Here is a 19,243-nt window from a genome sequence, read left to right as displayed (position 1 = left end):
CCCGGCAGGGGAAGCAGAACTGGTGGTGTAAAATACTGAACACCATAATTTGTGCTGTTACTCCGGATTATATTCCAAACCTGTCCGCAGTGTCTCATGGAAGTATGTCACACTTCTGATTGTCATCCGTCCGTCGGATAGGGACGATAAGCTCGACAGCCACCTTGCTATTTGAGAGGAGTACGTTATGTATCGTCACCGGCCTCTCCCTTCTCTCAACAGCATGCAGCACGAACATGTCGCCAAACTACACCCACGTACATTACATTCATCTACAAGCAAGAGAATCGTTTGCTACACAACATACTGAAAAGAAATCGGCCATTGTGTGCGCAGCAAGGAAACGGTTTCCCATTAGACGGCTGAGCTTCCCTTGGGGTCTTCCAACCATCAATGATAGATCACCCTTTCCGCCGTTTTTACCTATGGAGAAACAGAAAGAACTGCATCATTTTTTAAAAATTGACTAATATATATAACAAGTTTGTTTGTGTGGCCATCCTCCGCAGCAAGCATATAAACACTTGTTTAGTAAATAAAACTGCCTTTTCCTGCTGCTAGTTACTTTATTTATTCCATACGCGTTGCCCGCATCTCGTGGTCGTGCGGTAGCGTTCTCGCTTCCCACGCCCGGGTTCCCTGGTTCGATTCCCGGCGGGGTCAGGGATTTTCTCTGCCTCTTGATGGCTGGGTGTTGTGTGATGTCCTTAGGTTAGTTAGGTTTAAGTAGTTCTAAGTTCTAGGGGACTGATGACTATAGATGTTAAGTCCCCTAGTGCTCAGAGCCATTTGAACCATACGCGTTTCGCCTTCTCCTGTTCTAAGGCATCATCAATAAGATCTATAACGATACAGGTTTTGTTAGTTATAGATTATCAAACCGATCACTTTACGAATTTTTGTAAAAAAAATACTTACCTACGATTTGCTGATCTGCGTTTTCTCACATCTGGTCTGAATATCGCACTACCACTTTTATCACTGACATATAATCACATCTTTGTGTTCTCGCCTTCCACAAAATGTTCACCATGTTTCTCACTCTTTTTTGTGGTGGACTATTAAATTTTTCTCACAACTATTTCGTCGTATACTTATTTTCACAGCGTCCATTACGTGTTTCATATTCTTTGGTATGTTTACCTATTTGTTGCCAACCTAACGAAGTATATGTTCGTTACTAACTTCTATTTATCATGTTTATACCGTATGTGTGTGTGTGGGGGGGGGGGGGGGGGGGGTTGGAGGGAGAGAGAGAGGGGGATAGTACCAACCCTCTATTTGTTGGGGCGGGAGTACTAGCTGTTAGCGAGTGGCTGACAACTTTGGTGACAGCTGTTTTTACTGTTCTGTGGAGGGGTTCATGGATGAGTGAGTGTAAAGATGTTGGGTTCTATTATTATCAAATTGGAAAGTATTATTATATTAATACATTTTGCGAACGTTATTCTATTATACTATCAACTAGTGTAGATAATGAATTGCTTGGCATGTGTACTTGCTCATTCAACAGAATTTTCCCCTCTGCTTTGGTTTTATGTGGTGGTAATTTTCTTGCATGATCAGGAGGTGTTTTTTTTATTGTTGATTCTAATTATTTTCGTGTCATTTTCTCTAGTGGTTGGTTTGTGATCACTTTCTCTTACGTGTTCTGCAAATGTGGAGTGGTTTGTCGCATATTACCAGGCTCTCGTGTGTTCCTTGTCTCTGACATCAAATGTTCTCCCTGTAAGCCCTATGTATGTGCCTTCACAAGTGTCACACTGAAGCTGATATATACCTGCTTTCTGTGATATGTCTCCGTTTTTTGTCAGTTTTGGGGTGTAGTTTTGTATAGAATTGTCTGTTGTGTATGCTATGTTTATTCCCTGACTTTTGAAATGGGTGGTGATTTTATGGGTGAGTTTGTTTTTGTATGTCATTGTGTACCAACTTGTGTTTCCTTTCATACTTTTCTGATTATCCTGTGTTGTTGTTATGGGACTGCACGTTTGTGTTTGGTTCTGTTGTGTTGTTGTCTGTGGTTTGGGGCTTTCTGCTTTTATTTTAGATTTAATTTTGTTGTTTAGCTTTGTGACTGTGTTATTATTGTAACCATTATTTTGTGCTATCGGCATTATTATGTCCAGTTCATTTTGTTAGCTTTCTTTGGTGAGTTGTACTGTGTTGGATGTATGGAGCATGTGTTCAACTGCTGTTTGCTTTTGTGCATGTGGGTGGTTCTAGGACTGGGGAATGATAATGTCAGTTGCTGTGGGTTTACTGTAAATTTCAAACATATGCTTATAGTGTTGTTTCTAGATTGTTATATCCAGAAAGTTAATTTTGTTATTCTGTTCTCTTTCAATTGTGAATTTTATATTTTCATGTGTCTTGTTGATGTCAGTATGTAGTTTTTTAATTTTTGTTTGCGGTTCATATATTAAGCAAAGGATGTCATCCATATACCTGAACCAATATAACTTGCTACTTTTTTTAGTAAAAATGATCTGTTCAGTGTGGTTTACAAAAATATTTCCTAAGGCTCCTGAAATTGGGGACCCCATTGGCAATCCAGCAAGAAAAGGCAGTTTTGTTTACAAAACAATTATAAATAATATATACTTCCAACAACATACAGGGGAAGAAGGTTATAGATCCGTTTGCAGTAAAATCTTCCGTAAGTGTAGCCAGAAAACATGCCGAATAAGAAATAAATGTTTTTGGTCTTTTTTTCTTTTGAAGTAGCGTTGACGAGTTCGAATCCTGCCTCAGATATGGCTGTGCTATTTAACAGGGTCATTACTACGAGTTAGCGTCTATCTACTCCAAAACAGATTCAGATGGCATAAAGACGTGGAGCTTCATGAAGCTTGACTGTCTTTGAGGCAAAATGTTTTGGTAATTTATGCCTCATATTTGTCCAAACGTGAAAATTAAGCAAGCCTGTATAAAAGATTTTCTCCTCTATGGCAGTATAAACATCGTTTTCCTCTCTTAGATTCGGCCACGAAGCCACTCAGCCAGGTCACCACGTGGAACAAGACAAAACGTTTCAAATCGATCGAGCAGCGTAATGGACTTGCATTCGGATGGAGAAGGTTTCATGATCATGTCTCAAAATACCGTGAAATATTGGCCACATGTGACGACTGTTAGTGGCCCAAAATTTTTGTCGTAACCTTTGTGGGCGGGACAGGTTCAAATGGCTCTGAGCACTATGCGACTTAGCTTCTGAGGTCATCAGTCGCCTAGAACTTAGAACTAATTAAAGCTAACTAACCTGAGGACATCACACACGTCCATGCCCGATGCAGGATTCGAACCTGCGACCGTAGCCGTCGCTCGGCTCCAGACTGCAGCGCCTAGAACCGCATGGCCACACCGGCCGGCGGCGAGACGGGAACCGAAAAAATAACAAAGTAATGAAATTCTGTTTTTAGATTTCCCTTTGGAACTAAACTCGAGAAACTGTTTTGACCATTCAATATCCGTACCACTGCTAAGATAAATGAGGTATCATCAGCAGTGGTTTTGCAAAGCATATTAAATTGCCAAAAGCCAATAAGACCCCATGTCAAGATGACAAACTGAACTTATGTCATGGATGTAAACCAACAAATGCAGTTCTCATCTCACACCACGATTTTATGTACTAAAGCGAAGCGATCAGTACAAAAGCAAATATAAAGTGCTCTGTACTATGAGGGCCAGTCAAATGAAAACCTAACACCCACCACAATGGGATCATGGAATGGCTACATTCGAAAGTTCAAATGGTTCAAATGGCTCTGAGCACTATGGGACTTAACTGCTGTGATCATCAGTCCCCTAGAACTTAGAACTACTTAAACCTAACTAACCTAAGGACATCACACACACCCATGCCCGAGGCAGGATTCGAACCTGCGACCGTAGTAGTCGCACGGTTCCAGACTGCGCGCCTAGAACCGCGAGACCATCGCGGCCGGCCCATTCGAAAATAATCAACATACTCATTAAGGCATTTATGTCACAGAGAGACGAGATGATCAGTCCCGTTTCATAGAAGGAGATCCGCCGGTGACGAATCCACAGTCGCACCCACTCTAGCATTTTTTTGTCCGACTGAAATCGACGCCAAAGACGTGAAAATCACACGGTGAAATATTCGGGCTGTACGGAGAATGTTGCACTGGTTCCCAGTCAAATCAATGAAGCCTAGCCTTCGTCCGATTGGCAGTGCATGGGCTGGCGTTATCGTGCAATAGGATGACTCCGTCTGACAGCATTCCGACAGCCCGAGGGCAAACGGCAAAGCCGGCAGAGGAAAAATCCTATATCTCACCCGTCAAAGAAATCCAAAGCTGTTCACGCAAGCTCCTTTCAAGTCATGATGCCCTACTTCTTCGACTGCAGGGGTCCTCTGGTCGTCAGGCTCCACGAGCATGGTACCACAACCAACGTGCAGCGCTATGAAGACACTTTGCTGGAACTGTGACACGGCATAACGTCGAAACGACCAGTAATGCTGTCACATGGAAGTATCCTGCTGCACGATAACGCTCGTCGCCAGACTGGCAACGGACGAAGGCTGTGCTTCAGTGAAATGGTTGGGGAACACTGCAACATCTTCCGCACATCCAGCACCTTTCACCGTGCTATTTTCACATCTTTGGTGACCTGAAGAAAGACATGCGTCAACGTCGGTTTTAGCCGGACGAGAAAGTGCAAGAGTGGTTGCGGTTCTGGATTCGCCAGTGGCAGACCACGTTCTGCGAAACAAGAACTGATCGTCTCGTCTTTCAGTAGAATGAATGTCTTGAGGCGTGTGTGATTATTTTTGAATGGAACCATTCCATGGCTCCGTTGTGGCGGTGTTCGTTTCACATTTGACTGTCCCTATACAAGGTGTTCAAAATAAAGTGTCGAATTCCTTGAGAGGTGGTAGTACTCATCGAATCAATGAAAGTAAGTCCAGTAAGCATTGGTCCGGAAATGCATACTTTCTGCGATAAACACGTATTTACAGGATGTGTTCAACGCGACGTCCATTCAGGGCAATGTACACCCCGCCCTCCGGCGTAAGGAATATAGCACCCTCTGAAGTACTCCCAGTTGTTGTTTTACGTGCTGGCCGGCTGGTGTGGCCGAGAGGTTCTAGGTGCTTTAGTCTGGAACCGCGCGACCGCTACGGTCGCAGGGTCGGATCCTGCCTCGGAGATGGGTGTGTGTGATGTCCTTAGGTTAGTTAGGTTTAAGTAGTTCTAAGTTCTAGGGGACTGATGACCTCAGATGTTAAGTCCCATAGTGCTCAGAGCCATTTGAACCATCTTTTGTTTTACGTGCTAGCACCCATTGAAGATGCGACCTAGTATTGTCTGCACTTCAGTGATTGGCATGGCGTACACGAAGTGTTCCCATAATTCAAATTCCAGGGGACTTAAGTCTGGTGGACGAGCAGGCCAAGATGTGGGGCCACCCCAACTAATCCAGGGGTCCTAAAATGCCTGCGTCAGGTGTTCGCGCATATCGTGACGAAAGTGTGCTGGTGCATCATCATGCATGAACCATATTTCTATTCGTTGTTGTAATGCTGCTGCATCCATCAAGTTAGGCAAGACATTAATGAGAAAGTCCAAATGATGCGCCCCAGTTAATATTTTGGTAGCATGTATGTCCCTATTAATCATAAATGGTTCTAATGCCTCTAAGAACTATGGGACTTAACATTTGAGGTCATCAGTTCCCTAGACTTAGAACTACTTAAATCTAACTAACCTAAGGACATCACACACATCCATGCACGAGGCATGATTCGAACCTACGACCGTAGCAGTAACGCGGATTAAGACTGAAGTGCCTAGAACCGCTCGGCCACAGCGGCTGGCCCCTATGAATCTATTGTCAAGTACGTCTGTACGTTGATTGAGAATCGGTATTGATGTCCTCTTGCCTGAATTGCTTCGGGATTTTAATCTGCCCTTAGAAGCTGCTTATAGAAATACACAAAACCATATCTTGTGAATCCTGCCTCATGGTCAAATAATATCTTGGATGTGCGGCATACTTCTTCAATAGCCATTGACAGAACCGCTCTCTGTCATGATGATCCTGTGGCCTTAGGGCCTGAACGTGCTGTAGATGATATGGGTACAGCAACTGTTCATGAAGTACCTCCCAGATAAGAGACAGATAAGAGAGCGAAACATTCTTCCTGCTGACGCTAATCGTCGCACACTGGTACCAAGGGTTTCTTCCACCGAAAGTAGCATATTCTCCTCCATGCCAGGACTGCAGACTGACTGTGCGGGACTTTCCACTGTCAGTCTTTCGAGGTGCAAGAGTGCCTTTGTCCCTCAGGCGCTGGAAAAGCCTGCCGAACAGCTTTATCAGAAGGTACTTTGCGCTGTAGACATTTTTCGGAGTAGAGGGCACGGGCTCGCAGGCTACGTCCATTTGATAAACCATAGCAGAATATAAAATTCGCCATTTCACTTTTGGAGTAGTAGGCTTCCATTGCTAACAGGTGGTGGAAGAGAGAAAATAAAAATTCACTACACCCTGAACAGTAAAAGTCGGCAACTGCGGAACACTGTCTGAATACAGGATATCGGATGACGTATGAAAAGACGGTAGTTTTATCCCCGGCATCATCTTTCTGCGGTTGCGTCATTAAGGTTCAAATGGCTCTGAGCGCTATGGGACTTAACATCTGTGGTCATCAGTCTCCTAGAACTTAGAACTACTTAAACCTAGCTAACCTAAGGATATCACACACATCCATGCCCGAGGCAGGATTCTAACTTGCAAAAGTAGCGGTCACGCGGTTCCAGACAGAAGCGCCTAGAACCGCACGACCACACCGGCCGGCGCGTCATTAAGGAAGCAATACGTATCCGTACAGCCGATAATCTCATCAACAAGGAAAAGGGACTTCAACTGAGCACATCCTGGAATCCTGTATTGGCTGCTATTAAATCACGACGCTAAAATAAAGATTCTTCGATAACAGGCCTGTCCTAACATCGGTCTAGTACGGCCTTCGGAGAGTAACGTCTGGCCGCACTGTTGACAAACGCAACTTTCAGCGCACGCGCAGGAGAGACTCGAACCACACAAGTGACTGCTGACCACCTAAAGGTGGGTAGAGTACTGTGAGTAAGACGTCATAATACCCTGCCGACACATTTGACGGAGTGCCAGTGCAACGACTGTGCTATCCGCAACCAAGCGGCGCGCAGCCCTTCCTAAACACGTATTTATCTTTTATCGCGGAAAGTATGCGTTTCCGGACCCATGTTTATTGAACTTATTATTCTTTTTTCGATGAGTACTACCACCTCTCAAAGAATTCGACACTTTTTTGAGCACGCCGCACAATTTCATCATCAATGTAAATACGATGTTTTGATACGTTCCAAATCATTTCACAAGGTCTCAACAACGTGAAGAAAGTAGCTTTAACGATTTATCGCATAGTATATATACATATATGAAAGTGCGCCTTTGGTACATTGTATTACAGGTCACTTAATTATGTTCAGTGAACGAAACTGATATTGAAAGTTAAAGAAATCTTTTAATTGTATTTGAAGAGGTAGTTTACAAATACCTTAACGTAAACCATCACTTATTGCAGTGGCGTGTATGCAGCAAGGATGACACATTGGCAGTCACACTTCAACGCAGAATGTCAAGGAGTGGTGTGTCAATCGAAATTAAGATATACCATCGCCCACATAGACATAACGTCGTCCAGGGCTGTCCATGTCTGGTTGTATAGTGAACCGTGAGGATTTTCGGCATCTCGCCAAGCCAAAATAAGAGTGCTGCCACTTACGACATAAACCGTGGCATATAGAAGAAGATAACCGTCTTTCACTGATCTACAATGCAGCGTACAGACCGTAGCCGCTTCATAGGTTTCACCCTAGGACCATGAGCGAAGTATTTAGGTGGCTTCTCGACACCCATATATACACTCCTAGGAAAAAAAAGGCTCACAACTAAATAATTATCCGAATTGGCCGGAAATCGGTAGATATGATGCACATTACTAACAAGTAATTACGATTTCAAAAAAAAGATTCTTTTGAAGAGAAGGTGCTTCACAAAGTTGAGCATGTCGATGACACGTTGGTCCTCCTCTGGTGCTTTCGGTAGCAATTATTCGGTATGGCGTTGACTGACAGAGTTGTTGGATCTCTTCTGGGACATCGCGTCAAATTCTGTCCAATTTCGTCAAAATCCCGGAATGGTTGCAAGGCCCTCTCCATAATGTTCCGAACGTTCTGACTTTGGGAGAAATGCGGCGATATTGATAACCAGGGTAGTGTTTGGCAAGTACGAAGAGAAGGAATAGAAACTATCGACGTGTGCGGGCGGGTATTGTCTAGCTGTATTGTGAGCCCAGGATGGCTCGCCATGAAGGGCAACAGAATAGGAAGTAGTTTACCGTCGACGCACCCTGTGCTGTAAGGGTACCGTGAATGACAACCAAAGGAGTCCCGCTACGAAAACAAATGGCACCTCAAACAGTTACTTCTGGTTGTCAGGGGGCTGTCGCCAGAATGATCACTGAATACAATTGAACTTCATTTAATGAGATTCCAAGCCGAAGACGTGTCTTGATATACGCCAGACGATAGGATACCAAACTGTGGCCTGCTATATGACCCGACTACCAGGAGTCTTCTTTTATAGCAGGACCCCTTTGGTCGCCATTCTCAGCAGCCTTAAAGCATAGCCGTACGTAGACGATATTCTACGCCCCGCTTTGCTGTCCTTCAGGGGAAGCCATATCAGCAAGATAAGCCCGCCCACGTGCTACAGCGAGAGTTTTCGCTGCTTCTCTTCGTTCTTCCCAAACATTACCATGGCCACCAAGATTGCCGGACCTCCCAACAATTGAGACCATTTGTAGCATAATGGGCAGGGCCCTCCAACCATCTCGGGATTTTGACGATCTGACGCACCAGTTGGATAGAAGTTGGCACGATACCCTCAGGAGACTTTCAACAGATCTGTCAGTTAATGCCAAGCCAAATAATGGCTTCCGTAAGGGCCAGAGGAGGGCAACGCGTCATTTAATTGCTCAATTTGTGAAGCTCTTTCTCTTGAATAAATCATCCATTTTTTTTTGTTTTTGGAATGGTAATCGTTAATTTTTCAGTACATGTACGTAACATTTACCGATTTCCGTCCCATTCGGACAATTCCTTCGTCTTGGTGTTGTAGGCTGGACTGCACCGAGAAAAAATTATCAAGAAAAGAACTTGACACATTGCGCCGTTTCTCAGTGAATTAAAACTGAAGTTAGCCAACCAGGCGATCCCCCAGAGACGGTGTCACCAAACATGTACTTCGTTTGGTTTCATAAAGTCGAACAAGATGGCGATATAAAAATTTCCCAAGCATCGAATCCGAGCCAAAGGCTGAGGACTCTCGTGCACTGTCATCTACGCTATGAGAACAACTGACAATAATTGTATCTGTTGGGCCACGTGTATTTGGGGGGGACGATCTTGCCTGCTAACTTAAATGCTAATTAATTTTGAAATGGCGCAATGTATCGAATTTTCTTCTTAATAATTATTTCTCAGCACAAACTACCCTGCAAGACTCTCATAAGCTTCCAGACTATTTCTGACAACTCTACACCACAGTTAAAGGATCACATTTGAAATCCCGTAATTGAGCCCAATTTAAAACTTCTGGTTCGCGGTGGGAGACAAAAGGTACCAAAACCTTTACCTGCAATGGTGCAAAAGCGTATACCCTGTGACATGGCCCCCGGGCTCTGCAACGCGTCAAACACACATGTGAATAAAACGGCGTAGGTTCCCTGTAAGGCCCCGAGCGATCGACAAAACTCTCGGTGTCACCCACGCACCTCTGCTGAGCACTTTAAAATTACATCTGTACAGAGTCAGTCTATCACTGATTATTGGGCCCCGACGTACAGGCATCTACACTCCTGGAAATTGAAATAAGAACATCGTGAATTCATTGTCCCAGGAAGGGGAAACTTTATTGACACATTCCTGGGGTCAGATACATCACATGATCACACTGACAGAACCACAGGCACATAGACACAGGCAACAGAGCATGCACAATGTCGGCACTAGTACAGTGTATATCCACCTTTCGCAGCAATGCAGGCTGCTATTCTCCCATGGAGACGATCGTAGAGATGCTGGATGCAGTCGTGTAGAACGGCTTGCCATGCCATTTCCACCTGGCGCCTCAGTTGGACCAGCGTTCGTGCTGGACGTGCACACCGCGTGAGACGACGCTTCATCCAGTCCCAAACATGCTCAATGGGGGACAGATCCGGAGATCTTGCTGGCCAGGGTAGTTGACTTACACGTTCTAGAGCACGTTGGGTGGCACGGGATACATGCGGACGTGCATTGTCCTGTTGGAACAGCAAGTTCCCTTGCCGGTCTAGGAATGGTAGAACGATGGGTTCGATGACGGTTTGGATGTACCGTGCACTATTCAGTGTCCCCTCGACGATCACCAGAGGTGTACGGCCAGTATAGGAGATCGCTCCCCACACCATGATGCCGGGTGTTGGGCCTGTGTGCCTTGGTCGTATGCAGTCCTGATTGTGGCGCTCATCTGCACGGCGCCAAACACGCATACGACCATCATTGGCACCAAGGCAGAAGCGACTCTCATCGCTGAAGACGACACGTCTTCATTCGTCCCTCTATTCACGCCTGTCGCGACACCACTGGAGGCGGGCTGCACGATGTTGGGGCGTGAGCGGAAGACGGCCTAACGGTGTGCGGGACGGTAGCCCAGCTTCATGGAGACGGTTGCGAATGGTCCTCGCCGAATCCCCAGGAGCAACAGTGTCCCTAATTTGCTGGGAAGTGGCGGTGCGGTCCCCTACGCCACTGCGTAGGATCCTACGGTCTTGGCGTGCTTCTGTGCGTCGCTGCGGTCCGGTCCCAGGTCGACGGGCACGTGCACCTTCCGCCGACCACTGGCGACAACATCGATGTGCTGTGGAGACCTCACGCCCCACGTGTTGAGCAATTCGGCGGTACGTCTACCCGGCCTCCCGCATGCCCACTATACGCCCTCGCTCAAAGTCCGTTAACTGCACATACGGTTCACGTCCACGCTGTCGCGGCATGCTACCAGTGTTAAAGACTGCGATGGAGCTCCGTATGTCACGGCAAACTGGCTGACACTGACGGCGGCGGTGCACAAATGCTGCGCAGCTAGCGCCATTCGACGGCCAACACCGCGGTTCCTGGTGTGTCCGCTGTGCCGTGCGTGTGATCATTGCTTGTACAGCCCTCTCGCAGTGTCCGGAGCAAGTATGGTGGGTCTGACACACCGGTGTCAATGTGTTCTTTTTTCCATTTCCAGCAGTGTATTTCGACTCCACTTAGGATTCGTATGAGGCCAACCTGCTCTAAGTCGGGCACGTAGCGCCTCTCAGCTCGGAGGTGACTAAATGGCTGCCTGTCACACCAGTAGCTAGTAACTAGTGACTGGTTGTCTCTGTACAAATACACTTGTAAAATGCGCGGGTGGCGCCGAGGGTGCTGGAAAACTGAGGGGTTGGGGGTGGGGGATGGAGCGGGGGATGGGGGATCTTATTGGGACACTTTGCCGTATTATCGATCTATTTATTTTATTTGCCGGCCGAAGTGGCCGAGTGGTTCTAGGCGCTACAGTCTGGAACAGCGCGACCGCTAGGGTTGCAAGTTCGAATCCTGCCTCGAGCATGAATGTGTGTGATGTTCTTAGGTTAGTTAGGTTTCCGTAGTTCTAAGTTCTAGGGGACTGATGACCTCAGCAGTTAAGTCCCATTGTGCTCAGAGCAATTTGAACCATTTTTTTATTTTATTTATTTATTTATTGTTCCGTGGGACCACATTAAGAAGAAGTCTCCATGGTCATGGAAAGAGTCAATACATGAAATTATAACATGATAGTAGAAACAGATAAAATGAAATACAAGAAACGCATTTAGGCGAGAATTCGTAAGTTTACATAAAGAAAATCAACAATGTAACACTGGAATTTGCTTAATTTTTCAGCTCTTCCAGGAGCTCCTCGACAGAATAGAAGGTGTGAGCCATGAGGAAACTCTTCAGTTTAGACTTAAAAGCGTTTGGGCTATTGCTATGATGTTTGAGTTCTTGTGGTAGCTTATTAAAAATGGATGCAGCAAAATAGTGCACTCCTTTCTGCACAAGAGTCAAGGAAGTGCATTCCACATGCAGATTTGATTTCTGCGTAGTATTTACTGAGTGAAAGCTGCTAACTCTTGGGAATAAGCTAATATTGCTAACAAAAAACGACATCAAAGAAAATATATTGTGTGAGGGCAATGTCAGAATTCCCAGACTATTGAATAGGGGTCGACAAGAGTTTCTCGAACGTACACCACACATAGCTCGAACAGCCCGTTTTTGAGCCAAAAGTACCCTTCTGCAATCAGAAGAATTGCCCCAAAAAATAATACCATATGACATAAGCGTATGAAAATTTGCGAAGTAGACTGCTTTTCATGTTGAAGTGTCACTTATTTCAGATACAGTTCTACTGGTAAATAGAGCAGCATTTAGTTTCTGAACAAGGTCCTGAACATTGGCTTTCCACAACAGCTTACTATCTATCCGAACGCCTAGGAACTTGAACCGTTCCGTCTCGCTTATAATATGCCCATTCTGTCTGATCAAAATATCAGTTCTTGTTGAATTGTGAGTTAGAAACTGTAAAAACTGAGTCTTACTGTGATTTAGCATCAAATTATTTTCCACAAGCCACGAACTTATTTCATGAACTACATTATTTGATAATGTTTCAATATTGCACACAAGATCCTTCACTACCAAGCTGGTGTCTTCAGCAAACAGAAATATTTTTGAATCACCTGTAATACTAGAAGGCATATCATTTATATAAATAAGAAACAGCAGTGGCCCCAGCACCGACCCTTGGGGAACACCCCACTTAACAGTGCCCCATTGGGACTGAACATCACTACCACTCTCAATATTGCGGAGAATTACCTCCTGCTTTCTGTTCTTAAAGTAAGAGGAGAACCAATTGTAAGCTACTATCCTCACTCCATGATGGTCCAACTTCTGCAGTAATATTTTGTGGTCAACATAGTCAAAAACCTTCGTTAAACCAAAGAAAACACCTAGCGTTCGCAACCTTTCACTTAATCCGTCCAAAACCTCACAGAGAAAAGAGAATATAGCATTTTCAGTTGTTAAACCTATTCTAAAACCAAACTGTAAATTTGACAGCAAATTATGTGAATTTAAATACTCCAGTAACCTTGTATACACAACCTTCTCGATAACTTTAGCAAACACCGATGGCATAGAAATAGGTCTATAATTGTCACCATTATCCCTGTCTCCCTTTTTATAAAGTGGGTTCACTACCGAGTACTTTAATCGGTCAGGAAACCGATCACTCCTAAAGAAAAAGTTACAGATATGGCTAAGTACTGGGCCAACATACATAGAACCATACTTCAGTATTCTGCTAGATACCCCGTCATATCCATGAGAGTTCTTGGTCTTTAGTGATTTAATTATTAACTCAATCTCCCTCTTGTTAGTATCATGGAGTCCCGGAACACCTTTTTCTACGAGCGCTATATGATTCCCTGTTGGGACTAGGTGTCACCCATATATGCATATGTCAATGTTGCTGCCCCTTCGCCGACCCTGGTAATCACATTACAGGAGAGCTGAAAGAACGTAGAAACACTTCGCTGCTTTCCGATCGCGATCAGATTTCGTTAAATGTTTTTGGACAGTTCCTAGTGGTTCCGCCATGTAGAACAGAGCAAACACTACGGTCGCGCTACGCACCAAGAGGGTGCGATCACGTTCAGTGGTGTTGCTGGCCCACGATGTCCTCGGAGTAGGGTTGAATCGTTCACGGGTGTGTCAGATGTGTCAAACGTTGCTGATCGCACTGCGTAGTTTTATGCGAGCCCGGAATGTGTCCTAATCAATGACCCAAGGGTAGAGTTGGTTTCATTGACGCAATTTATTATGTCCCCCTCGTCCCCCTCCCCCCCCCCCCCCCACCCCCCTCCACGACGTCATTTCGTGCCGAGTCGATACTGAGCGGCTGTGTGTCTGAAACGTTTTCCTTGGCCACCTGTAAGGTAATGACGTGATTTCAACGCTTGGTGCCGCAATTTCGACCTCCATCGCAGAGGCTTCAAAACAACGGATGAAATGTGGGTAAGCTGAGGTGTTACAACCTTCCGATCTTGTGACACATTCGCGGTGGCGTTGGGAAGAATGTTGGGAAATTCTGATGCCACTGTGACATCAAACCACCTTACACCTCACACGAACTTCTGACTTGTGTGCTTTTCTTTGGCGTGTGTCGTCACCTCGTTGTTTGAAGCGTCGCCGAGCCTGAGGGTGAAGTTGCAGGGCGCCATTCTCTTACATCAGTGTAGAGGATGGTTGTAGGACCTTTGAGCCAAGTTTCAAACTTCGGCGTCGCAATGGGAGACAGTTCATCAGTTTCGAAAAAGAGACACTTTAATTTTGTTGTGCAGGGTATATATACAGGGTGTAGAAACAGTCTTAAAAGCTTGTAAGTGTGTTGCAGGATAGAATGTGCTGAGATATAATTGTCAAGAAAAAAATCGATACGTTTCGCCGTTTCGGAGTTAGTTTGCATTTAAGTTAGCAAATCAGGCCGCTGCGTGGGTAAATGCAAGCAACCCGCCAGATAAAATTCAGTTGTTCTCATAGCGTAGACGACCGCTCACGAGACTCCCTGCTTTTTCGATCGGGTTCGATACTTACTACCGTCCCATGTTCAATTTTTGTTTCGCTCTATTGCTCGGTTTTAGGGAACCAAACACGTTTAGAGACACCTTCTCATAGGCAACAGCCTAACTGACTGATTTTAGTGTTAATTAAGTTGGAAAAGGGCAACGTACATAATTTTTTTAACAACTATTTCTCAGCACAGCCTATCCTTCAACACCCTTACAAGCTTTTCCGACCGTGACCACTCTGTGTAAACCACACTGATCCATTCTACACGAAGCTGTATATCACTCTTCTGGTGTCTGCAGGAAGGACTGTCAGTAAACGGGATGAAAAAAATGGCTCGGAGCACTATGGGACTCAACTGCTGTGGTCATCAGTCCCCTAGAACTTACAACTACTTAAACCTAACTAACCTAAGGACATCACACACATCCATGCCCTAGGCAAGATATGAACCTGCGACGTAGCGGTCGCGCGGTTCCAGACTGTAGCGCCTAGAACCGCTCGGCCACTCCGGCAGGCAAACGGGATGAAATCGCAACGTCATTTCTCAAAGTGTATCATATTAAATATCGGTCGTCGTTGCATACTAAACAGGCTGAACCTTCTAGATGTCATAGATGCGGTTGTTACTGCAGTATTACAACAACAGGAGAAACTTTAAACCACCTGGTCACCTCTGAGCTATTACACGAATATCTTTCAATGACCTCCCAATCTGATCGTCTAGCAGCTCATGTCTCCATGACCAAACTGGTTACACCGTCGCTGACAGAATACCAACTGAGTCTACACTCAGATTTATTCTGTGCACGAATAACGCTTGAACATAGCGTCGTTGGTAGTAACACATTCTATTTTCGTGACAGTTACTTTAGTTCAAATGGCTCTGAGCATTATGGGACTCAACTGCTGTGGTTATTAGTCCCCTAGAACTTAGAACTACTTAAACCTAACTAACCTAAGGACATCACACACATCCATGCCCGAGGCAGGATTCGAACCTGCGACCGTAGCAGTCGCACGGTTCCGGACTGCGCGCCTAGAACCGCGAGACCACCGCGGCCGGCTTACTTTAGTTTCGAGCTGATTTTGTTTCTGTGGAAAACATTTTACTTTCTCCTTTTACTCATATTCATATATGCAAAAGGGCACTCTGCAACTCTCTGCTCACGTTCGCGTTTCAGATATGACATTATCTGTTAAAGTAATCACCTAGCCACACACAAAAAATTCTGCCGCCATTACTCTTTGTCTGTCGTTGTAACTCGCGGCCGTTGTTTTAGCTAGTCTTTTACCCCATATTTAATCTTTTTGCGGGAAAAATGAAAGAAACACAACGGCGTACACAGAGCACAACTCACAGATCATACCGATGTTAATGAGAACGCTTATATGAGATTTGCATATGAGAAACCTCTGTTAAAAGTCGAGCCTCTAGTTGTCGCAAATATAGCTGAAGAACGAGCTCTTCCTCTGCCATGCGGTGTTATGCGTATGTGGTATGCAAAGGCGCGTGGGCAGCAAACCGTTGTCCCGTCTGTTTTACAGGCCTTCCAGAGTGTGTAAACGATGTTAGTCAGTCATATAGCTGCTCAGATGGCATCACGAAGCTGAGTGCACCCCATACAATTCCTCCCACTAATGAAAAATCCTACGCCGACCACTCAGCAACGGAGGAATGGCTGCAGTACACTCATGAGCAATGGGATAAGAAATACCAACAAGGTAGTGTGTCGCACCTCCTTTGTTACTGGTGAAACCAGTGACGCATCGTGACACATACTCCACTACAAAGGCGATACTGCAAAGCTTGTATTATTCTGAATGTCCAAATGAACTTTGCATCGTAATTCAGAATAACAAAAATTCTGCAAAACTATATTTATTCGCCGACAGCAGGCAAGCGAGTTTCAAGTAAAATGTCTCACCTGTGCGTGAATATACATAATGGATGTATGAGCACAGGTTGAAAACGCATGGCTGACGACATACAATGTGGATGTTTGGGTCTGGCCGTGCGTCGTACGCGGATAGACAGAAGGTAAGGCGACCGACCGCCCGCAATAGGCGGGAAACCTAGGTTGGAGTACCAGTCCGGCACAAAGTTTCATTGTCGTTATTCGATCCTACGGCAAATAGTTGTGGATATTCGCAATTGCAAATACATTTAACGTACCATTAGAAAAATGTCGACGAGTCATTCTGATTTACACTACTGGCCATTAAAATTGCTACACCACGAAGATTACCTGCTACAGACGCGAAATTTAACCGACAGGAATAAAATGCTGTGATATGCAAATTATTAGCTTCTCAGAGCATTCACACAAGGTTGGCACCGGTGGCGACACCTACAACGTGCTGAGATAAGGAAAGTTTCCAACCGATTTCTCATACACAAACAGCAGTTGACAAGCGTTGCCTGGTGAAAGGTTGTTGTGATGCCTCGTGTAAGGAGGAGAAATGCGTACCATCACGTTTCCGACTTTGATAAAGGTCGGATTGTAGCCTAGCGCGACTGCGGTTTATCATATCGTGACATTGCTGCTAGCGTTGGTCGAGATCCAATGATTGTTAGCAGAATATGGAATCGGTGGGTTCAGGAGGGTAATACGGAACGCCATACTGGATACCAACGGCCTCGTATCACTAGAAGTCGAGATGACAGGCATCTTATCCGCATGGCTGTAACGGATCGTGCAGCCACGTCTCGATCCCTGAGTCAACAGGTGGGGACGTTTGCAAGACAACAACCATCTGCACGAACAGTTTGACGACGTTTGCAGCAGCTTGCACTATCATCTCGGGGACCACGGTGCGGTTACCCTTGACGCTGCATCATAGACAGGAGCGCCTGCGATGGTGTACCTAACGACGAACCTGGGTGCACGAATGACTAAACGTCATTTTTTCCGATGAATCCAGGTTCTGTTTAGAGCATCATGATGGTCGCATCCGTGTTTGGCGACATCGCGGTGAACGCACGTTGGAAGCGTGTATTCGTCATTGCCACACTGGCGTATCACCCGGCGTTATGGTATGGGATGTCATTGGTTACTCGTCTCACTCATCTGTTGTTCGCATTGACGGGACTTTGAACAGTGGACGTTACATTTCAGATGTGTTACGACCCCTGGCTCTATCCTTCATTCTATCCCTGCGAAACGCTACATTTCAGCAGGATAATGCACCACCGCATGTTGCAGATTCTGTACGGGCCTTTCTGAATACAGAAAATGTTCGCCTGCTGTCCTGGCCAGCACATTCTCCATATCTCTCACCTATTGAAAACGTCTGGTCAATGGTGGCCGAGCAACTGGCTCGTCGCAATACACCAGTCACTACTCTCGATGAAATCGTTTTGACACATTTCAGGATCGTGGGGTTGATGTAGATGGTCATGATCGGAGGTTCATACTTAATTCACTGATGGGAGACAGTGGCAGAGGTAACTTGAACATCATTCCATCCTACGTAAATATCCCTAGAGTACCTGAAAACTCGCCTGAAATGTGCTTAGTTTTTTTAAGTGAAATGCCTCGCCGTATGTAGTTTCAGAGATGCTCGCACCTTTCCCGTAAGTGCGTGGCAACGCTTCCCACAAGTCATCAGTCTAAACGAGGTTTTCCATGCTTCAAAAAATGTTCAAATGTGTGTGAAATCTTATCAGACTTAACTGCTAAGGTCATCAGTCTCTGAGCTTACACACTATTTAACCTAAATTATCGTAAGGACAAACACACACACCCATGCCCGAGGGAGGACTCGAACCTCCGCCGGGACTTTCCATGCTTATAGCATCCCATGGTGGAAGGGAACCTCTGATATCCGGTAAGCAAATGTGACGTTGTTGCTTCTGCAACCAGTACTGAGTATGCGGTTCTAGATGACAGAGCTACTAACCATTTACCGATATTCGCCAATCATTTAGTGTTTTACTTATTGCGCTGCCGGTCACTAACCACTCTTGAAATCCAAGACAGTCGACATCTACCTATCTCGTTTCTCTTAGTTATCCTTATACATTCACACAGGTGGTGAACTTTTTCCTCGGATCGACTTAGCCACGGTAGAGCTCCGATACTGTGGCACGTGGGAAACCCTCTGCCTGAATGACTTCGTAATAATCCATGTGTTCTGACCCACGACTTAGACGCAACGAAATACACTCATATTGCGATAAGTCGTCACAGCCTCAAGGGGAGGCGATACCGAGCGTTGATAAAGGAATACATATTGCAGAATTAAGTAAGTATAACTTAACTCAGCGGCCAGGCTGTGAGAAACGCGCGATTCTGGCCGGCCGCTATGCCATCCTCTGCATATGGCATGATTCGGATACTGTATGGAGTAGAGTCTCCACGTGTCAGGCTTTAGCTGTACATGTCCGGTGTTTCACACTCGTGTCCAGCCATAATTATACAAGTCCAGTCTATAAGGCTTTTGTTAGAATTTTTAGCGACGAAGTAGAGAACGCACGACCAAGG

General features: G+C 45.4%; 1 protein-coding gene across 1 annotated transcript in view; it reads left to right on the top strand.

Moving 5' to 3' along the window:
* LOC126298404 (gamma-aminobutyric acid type B receptor subunit 2) overlaps positions 1-19,243 on the top strand; it is a 1,564,981-nt gene that overhangs the window by 627,972 nt on the left and 917,766 nt on the right. The gene's annotated exons all lie outside the window — the stretch shown is intronic.

This window comes from Schistocerca gregaria, chromosome X (genome assembly GCF_023897955.1).
Source record: "Schistocerca gregaria isolate iqSchGreg1 chromosome X, iqSchGreg1.2, whole genome shotgun sequence".
NCBI classification, from domain to species: Eukaryota; Metazoa; Arthropoda; class Insecta; order Orthoptera; family Acrididae; genus Schistocerca; species Schistocerca gregaria.
The sequence above is the reverse complement of the archived record's forward strand: the minus strand, read 5'-3'. Positions and strand labels throughout refer to the sequence as shown.